We start from the raw sequence: 13,921 nt of genomic DNA, 5'->3' as shown, positions 1-13,921 counted from the left end.
TGTCTTTTCTGATTTCATGTGATTTGTATACAGTGTTTTAATATGTCATACATTCGCAATCGAGAAAGTATGGTTGAAAACATGTACTCTGACTTAAGTCTATGAAGACTTAACATGGAAGCGCTGGAGAGGAATGTACAAGTATATACCCCTTTATTTGGCCGTTCCCCAAAATAAGAGCTGGATCAGTCATCTTACCGCAGTTATTCCTTTCAAAACCTCCGGCAAACTCTTTTTCTTCTTTCCTTCCTCCACAAGTGAAACACAAACCAGATTTTCCTCTCCCAGCCTCCCTCACCTCTGCACCTTCGCTGAAGAAAAGCTTGAGTCAGAACGCCGCCGCCGCGCACGAGCGAGCTCAATCTACCGTACCCAGTGATAATGTATGTCGTATGGCCATTCTTGCTACGAGCGCGCACTCACGCACATTACCGCGCGCTGGTTATTGCATTCGTTCGAGTACATAGCTAGTCTGTAAACATAGACTCTTCAATTATGTGGCTAATCTTAGGTCGACAATGGTAATGATGATTAGCAAATAGAATGATAATAATCACAACAAATTACTGTTCGCTCCTACTTTCCTTCTACTAAAAAGTAATAAAGACTTCTTCTCAAGTTGTGTAATGCAGTAATTGATTTCATTTACCCTTTCCATTTAGTATAATTATTATCATCACAATATAGCAATACAATCTGCTTTTACTTTTTGACTTCATTTCCAATTTATTCTTTTTTTGTCCCGGCATAACGTGGAAGTAAAAAAAATAAAAAAAATAAAAAAAAAATAAATCTGTTGGAAAAGTTTTGAATCTGGTGTCGCTGTAAATATCATTTTCCGAAGAGAGATGGAAGTATATTGGCCTCTTTAGACGGCGGTAAACAAACAAACAAACAAATAAATCTCAATGCCATGGCACCTGTGTTGCTTTAAAAAGACGGAAACGATATCATGCAACCCTTCATTACGTCCAGATGCATGATACTGTGTAGACACATACATGCAAATAGATACACAAACATACGTAAATAAAAAATGTATATATAAAGTTAAATGTGTATGTGTTATGTAAGTATACAGATCGCTTTCAACAAGAAGTGTGCATGCGTTTGTTGAGCTTTGATCCCGACATCGTCCTGAGGTCTGATCTTTAAGACTAGACGCAGGGGATTCCTCCCCATGCGGCGACTCGTAGATGAGCGTGATGTCCACAGGTATCACTGACCATTGATGACTCACGCACCTCTTAGTGACCCAGTGAAGACTGCGATGGGTAGTCCCTTCTCCGGCTCACCACTAGTCACCATCTTTACGTCTCCTTCTGCTTCCATGATCTCATTCCCTATTTTATGTCACGGTATGTTCGTGTTTTAATGCCTGTCCACGTCCGACAGTATCCTGGCACAGATACCTCTTCCCGTAGACATCCGTGTCAGGGGTCTTCCGTCCTCTGGAGCGCGCTCCTTGATTACATTCTTACAATACAGACTCTGAAAGCGCAACGCCGTACGCACTGTACTGAAAGCTTCGGCGCCGCGCTGTAAGCGAGACTTTAAAGGAAACAATTGGAGAGTATTTTACTATTGGTTTCCATTGGTCGAGTAACTTCGCGCAATGTTAGAGCAATGTTTGGATAGAGAGACGGCTGTGAAAATACACTTCCTCCACAGTGGTTGTTCCATTTTAACCATGTGAAAAGGGAAAAGAAATCACAACAGTGTTGTATTGAGGAGATATCACTCGCACTTAAGAGATCAGAAGGATGTTGTACAGTACTCAAGGCAAATGTTAAAGGGGATCCGTTCAGTCATTCGCGACATTAATGGAGTAGTGATAAAACATAAGTAATATTCAAAGTAGTGATGATAATGATGACGGATAATGGTGGTGATATGTCACGATTGATGAAAACTATAGTTTTATAGTAATATAGTTTTATAGTAATATATTACCATGATTATGATTGTAGTCATATTATGAAATAAATCAAACTACATTATCCCACTGAAAGGATTCCTCCAACGTTACCTTTGAGTACTTGTTTGTTTGTTTTTTCTTCCAACAATTTGCTGTTGTACTCATAAAGATGAAGTTTAGAGCAACCCTTAGGAACAGCTTTGGCTGATTCATAATAATTTTCTGTTATACAATTTACGTCATGCTTTTGATGTGCAAGTTTTACTTTTTCTTGTATGTGTTGCAAATTTTTCGTCTATGTCCACTCACTCTTGGATATGAGATAAACCTGACGATACATGAAGCAAAATGCATCAGTCCCTTCTGTAAGAAGTATATAGAAACCATCAAGACGAAAAGAAATGGGTTGCTATAATCAGTAGGAATCTTGCTTATTTTGTTGATTCAGTGAGACGAGTTGATAACTGTGTCTGTACGATGAGAACGTGAGCACATCGTCTGAAGTCCTTCACACATATATGTGCTCTTTCCTCGATTTTAATGCCTCTTTTTTTCCTTCCTATTCTTTCTCTTCTTTAGCCTCTTAGGAGCGTGATATTAATAACGCTTGTTTAAGCAAAATAGCCCCCGAGCTCGGCTAATCAGCGACCGTGGTCGGCTTGCAGCCCGCTGACGCCCCGTACATGACTCATCGGTGATCCGCTGCTCTGAGGGGGCGACTTTATATTTCAAAACGAGACGTTATTATCTCGGCGTGAACAACAACATTTTTGTGTAATGTCCCCTAACAATGCCGCGGTGTACTCTCCAAGCTAACAGCGCTGCAGTGTTCCGCATAAGCTCAGCCACCGATACACTCGAAGAACAAACGAAAGCCGTGTCAAAGATATCGATAGGGGTTTCTCGAATCGGCCTGTGCTGGAGAGGAATCGTAAGGCGAGCCAGCCGGAGCTGAAGCTTGAGCAAATTCCACAACTGCCGATTTCATGTAAGAACACAGAGAAATCCGACTCGACCTAACCTTTGAAATGAGACGGGTACCCGGACGAGAATTCACAGGAGATAAAAAGAATAAAGAGAGGAAAAAAGAAGAGAGGGCGGTTGAGAGAAAGCAAAGAGCGAGAGAGATGGAAGAAAAAATATCAACATTTTCGTAATCGTGTAAGTGTTTCCGACTCGGGTGCCTTTCCATGCTTAATCGTGGTACGAGGACACTGGAGGAGTTGATAGTTTCTATGAAATATCTTCGCCTCCAGCGTCGCGTGCCGAGGGCGCCACTACGGCTTCATCTGGTCAGTCCGACAGCTTGTCTATCCGTGACGTCACCGCGTCAGTGGTCAGCGTTGGTTACACAGGCTGTTCCTAATTTGATCCACCGCGTGGTGCGAGCTAATGAAATGTTTTGGCGAACTGTATCTGCCTAATAATGATGGTGGTTTACACATCGACACAATTGATAAGCAAATTTTCACCCCTTTCTATCTCGTAATAGCTACATGCCAAAATGTTCATTTAGATGTCAAATTTTGAGTTTTATAGTGATGTTAACTTCATCGATGCCTTCTTATTTGTTTTATTATCATCGCCGTTATCATCATTGCTTTATTTGTCATAGTCACCGTCATTACCGTACTTTTTTTTATTATCGTTGTTTTCAGTCAAGTACAGCAACACCCTCAAGAAAGTGAGTCTGTATTTCCATTATGGTGATTTGTTTTTGCGTTAGAAGTATACCTTTATGATAATATGAGCAGTAAGAGAAGCGGTCCTTTTTACTTAAGGATGCTAGGAGTAAGGTAGGTGAGAGATAGAAAATTACAATGTCTTTAGTGTAACCACAACAGTGGTAAAAATACAACCTTGGTTGAAATTTAACACAGGAAATCACATTGTCTCGATGAATAATTTCTCCGATACATTCGGAGAATATTTTTCTTGATATTTCAATGAAAATGAAATAAAATGTGACCAAATATTTTATGAGAAGTATGAAATAAAAATATACATTGAATTGAAATCAGCATTCAATAAGCTACACAGTGTATATCAATGTTTCATTGTTGGACTCTCTCTAGATGAACACCATGAACACCCTTTACAACATGGAGGAGACAAGATGTACTTACCCAGGGATATACTCATCAAAGCATCCAGAATAAACTGACAGAAAGGACCACTTTTGATACGATACATCTGGGAAATATTTTGAAGTCGGCCATACTTTGGTTGTATGTCAATAAAACATATCATTTTCACCTGAACACGCTAATCAACATTGATGGTTCATTTGATGAACAAACATGTCCTTGAATATTCGTGTAACCACCGGTTCATATCTTTGAACAAAGGGGAAAAAAAAAACAAAGAAAAATTGTATCTATTCTGTGCCAACACGGAGCAGATATGTCAACAAAATTATTCATATGTACTTATACATAGCACAAACACACACACACACACACACACACACACGCACACACACGCACACACACACACACACACACAAGCAGGAAGAATTCCCCAGTGAGAAGTTTGTAATGGTGAAGCAAATAGAATACTTTGATAATTCGCTTTGTATCTAATTCCTGGATTGTTTCTGTCATTTACTCTCAGTCCCAGTCCTATACTTTCTCGTAAGATGTCGTAAAAATCTAATACTATCCACTTTCTAGTAATAGTTTAATGTATATTCATGTTATGATGGGTGCATTCTCAGGCTTAATCATCTTCGTCAGAAATAAGAATCTTTTATCTAAGTTTTGTAAATTTTCCTTTTCACGGTAATTTTGACTACACGTGTCTTACTGTGTGATTTTGATATGTTCAGCTTTGTGTAAATGATGCATTCATAACTCTTTTAAATCGGAATCAATAAGAGAATCAAAATATGATGTTTATGACAAATAAAACGCAAGGAAAATCATTTTTTTCCGTGTACGAATCTTGATTTTCGGATCATTGTAATTTTTGTTTCTTCTTGTTCTTTTTCTTTTCAGATCCTCTGTTCGATGTTCATATCCGTCGACTGCAGTTTGGAATTTGCCTCGCCGATGCAATTTTTACCCTTGCCGTCAAAACTAAATGTGATGGGTTGCGTGTCGTAGTATAGGCGATCTTAATTTCACGAATGGGACAACTTCCGGCTTTAGGTCCGGGCCACTTAGCCACACGTGCCCTGCCCCGAGAAGCAAAGGACTGACAGAATGTAGGAAAGATGGGACGAATAAGTGAAAAAGCCTTGCAGAGATTGCTAGAGAAAGCAACGAACAGAAGATAGAAATGGTTGTGTGATGTGATGCAATAAAACTGGTAGGTAGAAACCAGATCAGTGTGGAAATTATAACTTAGAACGAGCAAAGAAAACATAAGTAATCCTTCCTTCTTAGATCACATACTTTTTCGACTGAAAAATGCACCATAATAAACACTGGTATTCTTCTTATAAGGGAAATTAGACTTTAAATCATTGAATAGACACCTTAACTTCAGTAGTGGTTCTGAATGCATTAATTATTGACTAAAGCAGAAGAGTGCAAGTCACTCAGGGAACTTTAAAAATTAGATACACTCTTCGGATTATCCCTTTTGTGATAGCTATGCATTATGGCAATAAAATGTGTATGAGAATGTGTTATGTATGTTGATACAACTGAATTTGAATGCTATGCACGAGGTCAAAATGGTATAAGATTTAGATGTTTAGATTTCTGGCTTTAATTCAACAAGAAAAATGTTTGCCAATCATACTCACTGTATCATAGATCTTGGGTTGTTTTCCATTAAAGTAGATTTCATAAATTTTATTTGATATCATTTTAGGCATATTATTTTGAAGGAAAAAAAATAGATTTCGTATGATATATGAGATGGAAAAAGGGAAAGAAGGAAACAATTTGAAAAGCAAAGAAAGTTATGAACAACCGGTACGGATGTGGCTGATAACATATCTTGAAAATTTGGGAAAAGAAGATTTTCGTTGTTAAAGGCGCCGCGTTGACTGTCTGTAGGGTGTTTACAACCCTGGACGGAATCGCTTGGTTGCCGTCTTATCTATCAACTCCTAACTGACATTGTATCATTAATTTGCTTCTTTCCTTTAAAATTTCATTTTCCTGCTCGCTCAGGAACATCACATGGACGCATTAGATTCATGGCCATGGTTCGGAGAAACGTTATATTGCAACAAATCTTGATAGATCGCAAATGAAATAAGAGATAGAGGAGCTTCTGCTTCTATTCACGAAAATTCTAATGATATGATGTGATATATATATATATATATATATATATATATACAGCTGTGTTTTTGTAATGTGCCTCCTTTTTGCTTTTGCTGCAAACATGTGCGCTCTCAGCTTCGTACCGCTTCCACATTACGATGAAGAGACAAACGAAAGCATGACAGAATCAAATCCATAATCCATTTTCCATCAGGAGTCATGATTTATTTGGCGGATATCAATCAAAGGAGTAAGGAGAAACACGCTGGCGACCTTTCACCCTTTTGTCGACAATAATCGCTCTGGTTGGCAAAAGTCACTCTTCATTCCACTGAGAGATGTCGGCGGGGAGAACAAGAGCGAGAGAGATATCTGCCGGAAAAAGACGGAGAAAACTAGAAAAGAGATGATATCTTAGCGTTCCTTCCCAATACTTTCAATCAAGCATACAGCCACGATGTAATGTTCTTGTACCTCCTGTCTGTAGCAGGGCGCGGAAAACTCATCTTGTTTTATTTGACTTCAACTTCTGTCAGCTTGAAAAAAAGAATTGTTTGTAACTAAGGGATGATAACAACTAAGAATCTGAACCAAACAAATCTTATCAGTTCTATATCAAGCATCTTTCCCTCATGGAAGTCAAAGAATGACACAGTGACACAAGAATCAAAAGAAAACAAACTAATAATCGCTTCAAAGAAAATCTCTTCTTTTACCATCATTTTTTCTTACTTTAGAATCATCATTTTCATACAATTCAATCCTTGTTCTTGTATATACTTTCTTCGCTTCTGCTGAATGAAATCTTGATAAATATTCAGGCATGAAATGAAAGCAAAAAAAAAGTTCAACATATGTCACGAAGCTTCTAATCTAGACAAATATATTTCGAAATTGATGACGCTCTAATGTAGAAGGCGGATTGGTGTTTCTCGATATGTTAGTCTTCAATCTAAGTTATATCCTTTTGGACCGATTTAGAGAAGTAGGTTGTATGATGACTATGCGGAAATGAGTGGATTTTGTGGAAATATCTGTAAAATCTAGAAATATGATAATCGAAAGACATGTTTGCGAGGCATATACGTGTTCATATGCACACATATCTGTACACTCACGTGGTTCCATGGGTATATAAGAGCATTATGTACGATTCATACAAATCCATGCTAGACGACAAAAATGCAAATTAATCATTCCTGGATTGTCTTGTATGATCCAAAATGTCATGTGCTCAATGCTTTTGTGAGAACAAAGATAATTGTAGTTCGTACAAAGATTTTAACTTACAAAAGTATGTCAGCTACAATGTTTTTGAAAAGAAAACTGCGTTTATTCCGTGTACAGTTCCTCACTGATTTGTCAGCAAGTTTTTCGTGTGAATTACATAGATTTAATAACTTTATATCTTAAAGGGGAATGAAACTCAAATATAATTGTGAATTGAGTGAATGCAGCAATATTAGTAAACCAAATCAGAGAAGTTTGAGGAACATCCCATAGGACAATCTGCTTAAAAGAAATGAACTTCAAATTTTCGATGCAGCCATCGCTGGATGAGAATATTACAACAGTTCGTGATGTCATGTATGGGAAACGATACAAAGAACATAATCTCACAGAGTATTCCACAAAATTTCATTATTTACGAAAAATGCAAATTCCCTCGACTTGGTACTGATATATTATGTTAAGGGTGTGTTACTCTCCCTGCTTTCTGAACTGTGCTGAAGAGGTATAGGTTGAGTGCTCTTTTCTTATGATAGAGTGAGTGATTGTTGAATTTTCTTCTTCTTTTTTCTTTTTTCGTTTCGCCGAGTGAAGAGGTTTGTAGTGGTCAGTAACATTTGTGTTTGATTTTTCTTTCATTTGTAATTTGAGAACACCATAGGTGACATGCGCAATGAGTGAATGTTTGTGATCTGTCACGTTTTCGCGCGTTTTTTGAAATGTATCATTTCGTCAGTTGGCGTCTGACCATCGTCAGCACTGGTCACGTCACAGAATGCGAACGCTGACTCATCCGCTTCTCCAGAAGGCTCATTGCAAGTATATCGTTTTATATTCGTGACGTAACAAAGCGTGGTAGTCTTCTCATCTAGCCATGGCAGCACCAAAACTTAACAAAATAATTTATAACTTTGGAACAGATCGTCTGATTTTCCTCAAACTTCGCTAGGTTTTGCTAACATTGACGCAATTTCGAAATTCACATAATATTCTTTGAGTTTCATTCTCTTTTAGGAAAAGAAGTTATTAAGTCTATGTAATTCACATATTGAGCTTGAGTGAACTATTCTGTTCAACGGAAATATTCCCGAAGCTGAGATGGCAGTCGTTACTGTATACCGCACGGCGGGATGTTGCATCAGTAATCTTCTAACAATTGATTGCAACCACGCACTATGCTTTTACGTAATAGTGAAGATACAAGTAGGCTTTTACTGTTCTATCATTTCTAACAGAATGACAGGTTATTCACCTGATATGACTACATTCCTATCATTTCTTCTTCTTCTTCTTCTTCTTCTTCTTTTTTTTTTACAAACCAGGGTATGTAAAGTTCTATTGATGTGTTATCAAAATCTTAACGTTCATCATGAGACCAAAGGTTCCATTAATATTTACTACAAAAATACTCCACACTTTTTGCTCTCCAATATTTCATCCATAAATGTTACGTTAAGTTAAAAAAGGGAATGTGTGTAGACCAAAACCGCATATAATGCTGTGTTACGGCCGTCACACAAACAAAAATCAATATGAACAAATGCAAAGATATTGATAATTGATTGAATGATATGCATAACGAATACCTACAGATAATCCTAAAAAAGTAACCAAAGTTCAAAGGTCAGCTATGTCAAGAATACATGGTTTATTCTTGTATGAATAATGTTCACTTTTTCACCATTGTCACGGATCACAGAGTTATGGTCCTTCGAAGGTGAAGAGTACAAAACCTCCAAAACCTCTTTTTTCCATTTTTTTTTTTTTTTTTTTTTTGGCTTGTAAGTTACGAAAGGGTAATTACCTTGCTGGCTGAACATGTAACAATCAATGCCATTTATCTCTCATTATTTATTCAATGAAATGAATGTAGGAAAGGATGACGCAAGCAAGATGTACAATTAAAGATGATGGGCCATTTTGTATTTTAGTAAACATTTCACCATGTATTCTTTACATGGCTGACCTTTGAACTCCGGTTACTTTTTTTTTAGGACCACCCTGTAATTGAATAAGAAAGTAAGAAATCAAATAAGCAAAGTAATAAAGATATAAGAAAGTGAATTGATGGACTGCTGAATTAATAAATACATATACATAAAGCACGAAACGATAATGAATCTCTCTTTAAATCCCCACCCCCTAGCAGTGGTCACATCTACACTTGAGTTAAAGCACAGGACACATTTACAGATTATATTGATTGGAGTCTTCGATATAGAACTATTCTACACGTTGTATTTTAAAACACTGTAAGTTATGTCGACCGTAAGGGGGGGGGGGCAAATTAAGAAGAAAAAGATCATTCAATGGGTTACGCAATGATCGAGTCAGTTGCTTTGCTATATCAGTGCATTAACTATTGTTAAAGCCTTACTGAAGCCCCAGGTATGGCTGAAATAGACATTAACATAAGAAACATTATCCAAACCAAACAGGTCTATACCGTCTCTGGCACCACCGGTCATAGACACTGATGTTTAGTGATCGACTGGTTCGATAGGATTCCTTGGCGTGATGAACGGGACCCATTGGGTAAGGTTCTTCTTCTTCTTTTTGTTCCTATACTGTGCAGAACCTCCTAAGAGTATACTCGCACACTTGATGGGCTCGCCTACGTGACAGACATGAGACTTCAGGCATAAAAATTCCCAAAAATATATACAGCTGTACATGTTTCTAAAAACGTTTGTACAATGTTAAAATCCTTCTGCGTTCCTCAAGGTGGAATAGGCATACATTGATAGCTTTGAAACGGATGCGAAATGTTTCAGACCAGACCGACACTGAATTCAGTTCCGGTGCTTGAAATTAGGACATGACCAATGGCGCAAGAGCAGCGCATTCTTTCAACGCATGCGCGCTTGTGACTTCGCGTCACCGTGTCGTCGACTACTGCAGTATGCATTTTAAACTCAAGAACGGTGTTGTTGGTGTAATTATTGAAGTGATTATTTGTTTCAGACGCAAGTAATCACCTTCACTTGTGGACGCAAGTGAGGTAATTTCTCGTTGTAAACGCAAACAGATTTGTAAACTCGACGTTAGGGTTTCAACAACAACCTTCCCTTAAAAAAACACCCCTCCAAGGTAAAAAGAAAGTTTAAAAACTAAAACAAAGAAAATAAAGTATCAAGGCATTGTTGTTCCCTTTAGATTGAAGTTGTTGATCATTATATTTCGATTTATTTCATCCGAGGGAAAAGAAAATTTACCTATCGCAGTGCGGTTTTGAATATCGTTGAAACATTCTAGTCACATACCTTTCTATTAAGCGCACCTTTTTTTTGGGGGGGGGGGATAGTCCATGAGATTTGCTATACACTGGGCAGTCGATTAATGTATCATGATGGATGACTGGGGACACATCAGTGGTCTATCATACGGGTCGTGCTATGAAACTAGGGTAAAATGAACCCCGCGTACTTACATGAAATGACTAATTTGGGAATAGTGGGTGGAATGAGTCTGTCAAAACGTGTAACTATAAAAACACACACACCATTATATATATATATATATACATATATATATATATATATATATATATATATATATATACGTCGATATCCCTCAGAGGTGCAGCTTTCAAAAGTACATCTCAAGTAATTCTTGTGGGAACTTATTTTCCTTTCCCTTTGCCGCACTGATTTCGAAGAACAAATCAAGGCGGCCGTCGTCTCTTACCCCCTAGCGAAAGTTTTAATGGTGAGACTGTCTTTTAGCTTAAAGCGTCTGAAATTTTGCTCTGAGTGGACATTTTGGCAGTTTTCTTGAATATTTCCTATCTTTGTAAATTGAAAATAAACGTGGGACAACAGTCTTGCGAAAAATAAAGAGTGTCGACAGGTAAGGATCGTGGATATGTCTGTCTGGGAGTCTGGATCAAAATTATGGTTATTTTGGGTCTTTGTTTCTTTTCAACATGATGCATTTTTATTTTGTCAAGTTGTTACTTCTAGAAATTGTTTTCTATTCCTCGACTCATCTGCTTGCCAGCTAAATGCAATGTGTCTTTTTTCTGTATCATTGTTGAATGAGCTAACTTCCCCCATTAATGTATTTTTTATGGCTCCTTAGAGTTGTATGGGCATTTAAAAAGGCTGCCTAGACATAAAAGACCCAGTCGATTTGCAGGGAATTGAAAGAAGAAGAGGCTATGTTTGGCTGTGAAGAGACGTGATCGCAATGTGGATGATAATGGGTTCACTTGGACGATGGGAAGACGGAGGGGTACTACCACAGGCACGAACACACTCGGCTTGTCAAAACACACAGGTTCACAAAGTCAGTGGTATCTTTGCAGTGATAAACTATCTTGTTTTATGTAATCCTGTAATCATTAATACTTTTTTTCAGCTCATTATAATATCATATGTATATTTTCTATCTACTAAGTTATATTAAGTCATGTGATCATTTCCTAATTTACCTGGTACAAACGTACGGTACCTATATGTATATCTATTTACTGGTTTCACTTATGTTGCTGTTTATCGTGTATGTATTTTAGCAATCATAGTGCCAAACTCCCACAATGCACTTGGTCACCAAAGTGGGGGAGCTTAAAGGGTTGGTACAGTTTCGTTGTTTTCAACATTTTTTTTTTGAATAATAAAAAAAAACCCTGTGAGATATTGAGAAATCTCTTATGTAATATGAAAGAGCACATAATGCTAACAGGCTAAGGGGAATTCAAAGTTTATTTGATGAAAATTGGCTTTGAAATGGCCGAGATATCCAAATCAAAGCGATCCTAACAAAAGGTGGGACCCACTTTTTATTAAGATCGCTTTGTTTTACTTTGTTTTTGGATATCTCAGTCATTTCAAAACCGCTTTTTATCAAACTTTGAATACCTCTTAGAATTATCTGTTCCATATTTCATAAAATTTTCTCATTATCAAAAAAAAAAAATCATTAAAAAACGTTGAAAACCTAAAGCCCCATGTCAACCGAAACCGTGCCATCCCTTTAAGTTGTTCGTCCAACTCCATTCTAGAACCTGAAGCGATGACCGATTTGTATTTCACATCAATGGAACAAGACCGATGGAGAGACAAAACATTTTTTTGGTTGTTGCTGTTGTGGTTGAGGACCAAACAAGTGATTGAACATTATTTAAAGAACACACGTATTGATTAACTTTGCAATATATTGAAAATGGGCCAATGAACCTATTCGTTATGATACTGGTTTGATAATTACAATGACCATCGGGATACAGATTGTGATGGTCATATATGGATTTATTGAATTTGAGTTGAGTCGATCAGATACAAGTTTATTTGTGATATGACATGAAATAAGTTCTTTCATTGAAAACGCCTTTCTGCAAATAATTTAACGATTTAGGAATATGGAAAAGAAAAGGAGACAAAAGAAGAAAGAAAGGTAAATAGTAAATAGATGAGTAGCATTCATTTTGTTGTCAAGAGAGGTGCAGCTGTCCAGCTGCACACTGGTGTTGGGTGCCCACTGGTTGCTGGCTGCAAAATTCAATGTTAATGCTTTTGTCATGTCTCTTAAAATAGACGCAGAGAAAATGTTCACTGTCAGCATTTACTCAGCATCTACGACCATAACAACCCCCTCCCTTACACATACACACACACATACACACACACACACACACACACACACACACACACACACACACACACACACACTCCTCTCTTCATCCTCTCGGCCAGCAAGAGACGTAAGCTACACTTAAGGTCACTCTGTTATGATGACATATTTGACAAAATAAGACACACCAAACCTTTTTAAGATTTTAAAAAGTGTGCATCTACTGAATTCTAAGTAACTTTCTACTCATAAGGAGGAGTAAACCGTTTTTTTGTAACGCCGTCCATGCCGTTCTGTGCTTTTTGTTTTTGAGTGACTCCAGTGTAATATTACATGGTTCCTATCATGCATTCGTGTATTTTCAATATTCTTCTATTGGAGATTATTGCCAAACAAGGAGAAATAAGAGTCTTGGTTGGGTTTATGCTGCTCAAATTGTTTTTGGTCAACAGATAAGAAGTGGTTATGGCTTTCTTTCATCTCGTCGTCCCGGCGCAGTGGCGCGTTTTATTCTTGAAGGCAGCGTAAGCCTCAATTCGCCCTAATCCTAGCCGCTGATTGAGGATCAATGCTAACACAACCTAAGATGCCTTCCTCCTGCTCTGCGGAGACTGATCATCGCCACACGGAGAATGGATGCGAACGGAACCAGAGTTTTTGATGTTGGAGCCTTACTTGCGATGAGGGGATGCGGCGGAGTGGTGGGGTAATGATTAATCTCCCTGAGATCTTAACGAAGAGGTTGCGCGCCACGAGATGACGAAGAGAAATGAAGTTTGTAGGAGACGGTGGGGGGGGGGGGGAATGGTGTAGTAGTTCCACTACCTTTGCGTCTATGAAGCAAGACTACTAGTATGTGTGCGTTAGTTTCTGTTGTTGTTGTGTGTTGCTGTTCTGTATGATGTGGATGAAGATGTGTATGTCAAGCCACATGAGCAAAGACGGAATACACAGACAACAAGCATGTCAATTAGTGATTTGG

Source organism: Diadema antillarum, unplaced genomic scaffold, assembly GCF_040938485.1.
Source record: "Diadema antillarum isolate AM-2024a unplaced genomic scaffold, OU_Dant_1.0 seq00000836_RagTag, whole genome shotgun sequence".
Lineage (NCBI taxonomy): Eukaryota > Metazoa > Echinodermata > Echinoidea > Diadematoida > Diadematidae > Diadema > Diadema antillarum.
Note: the sequence above shows the minus strand (reverse complement) of the source record.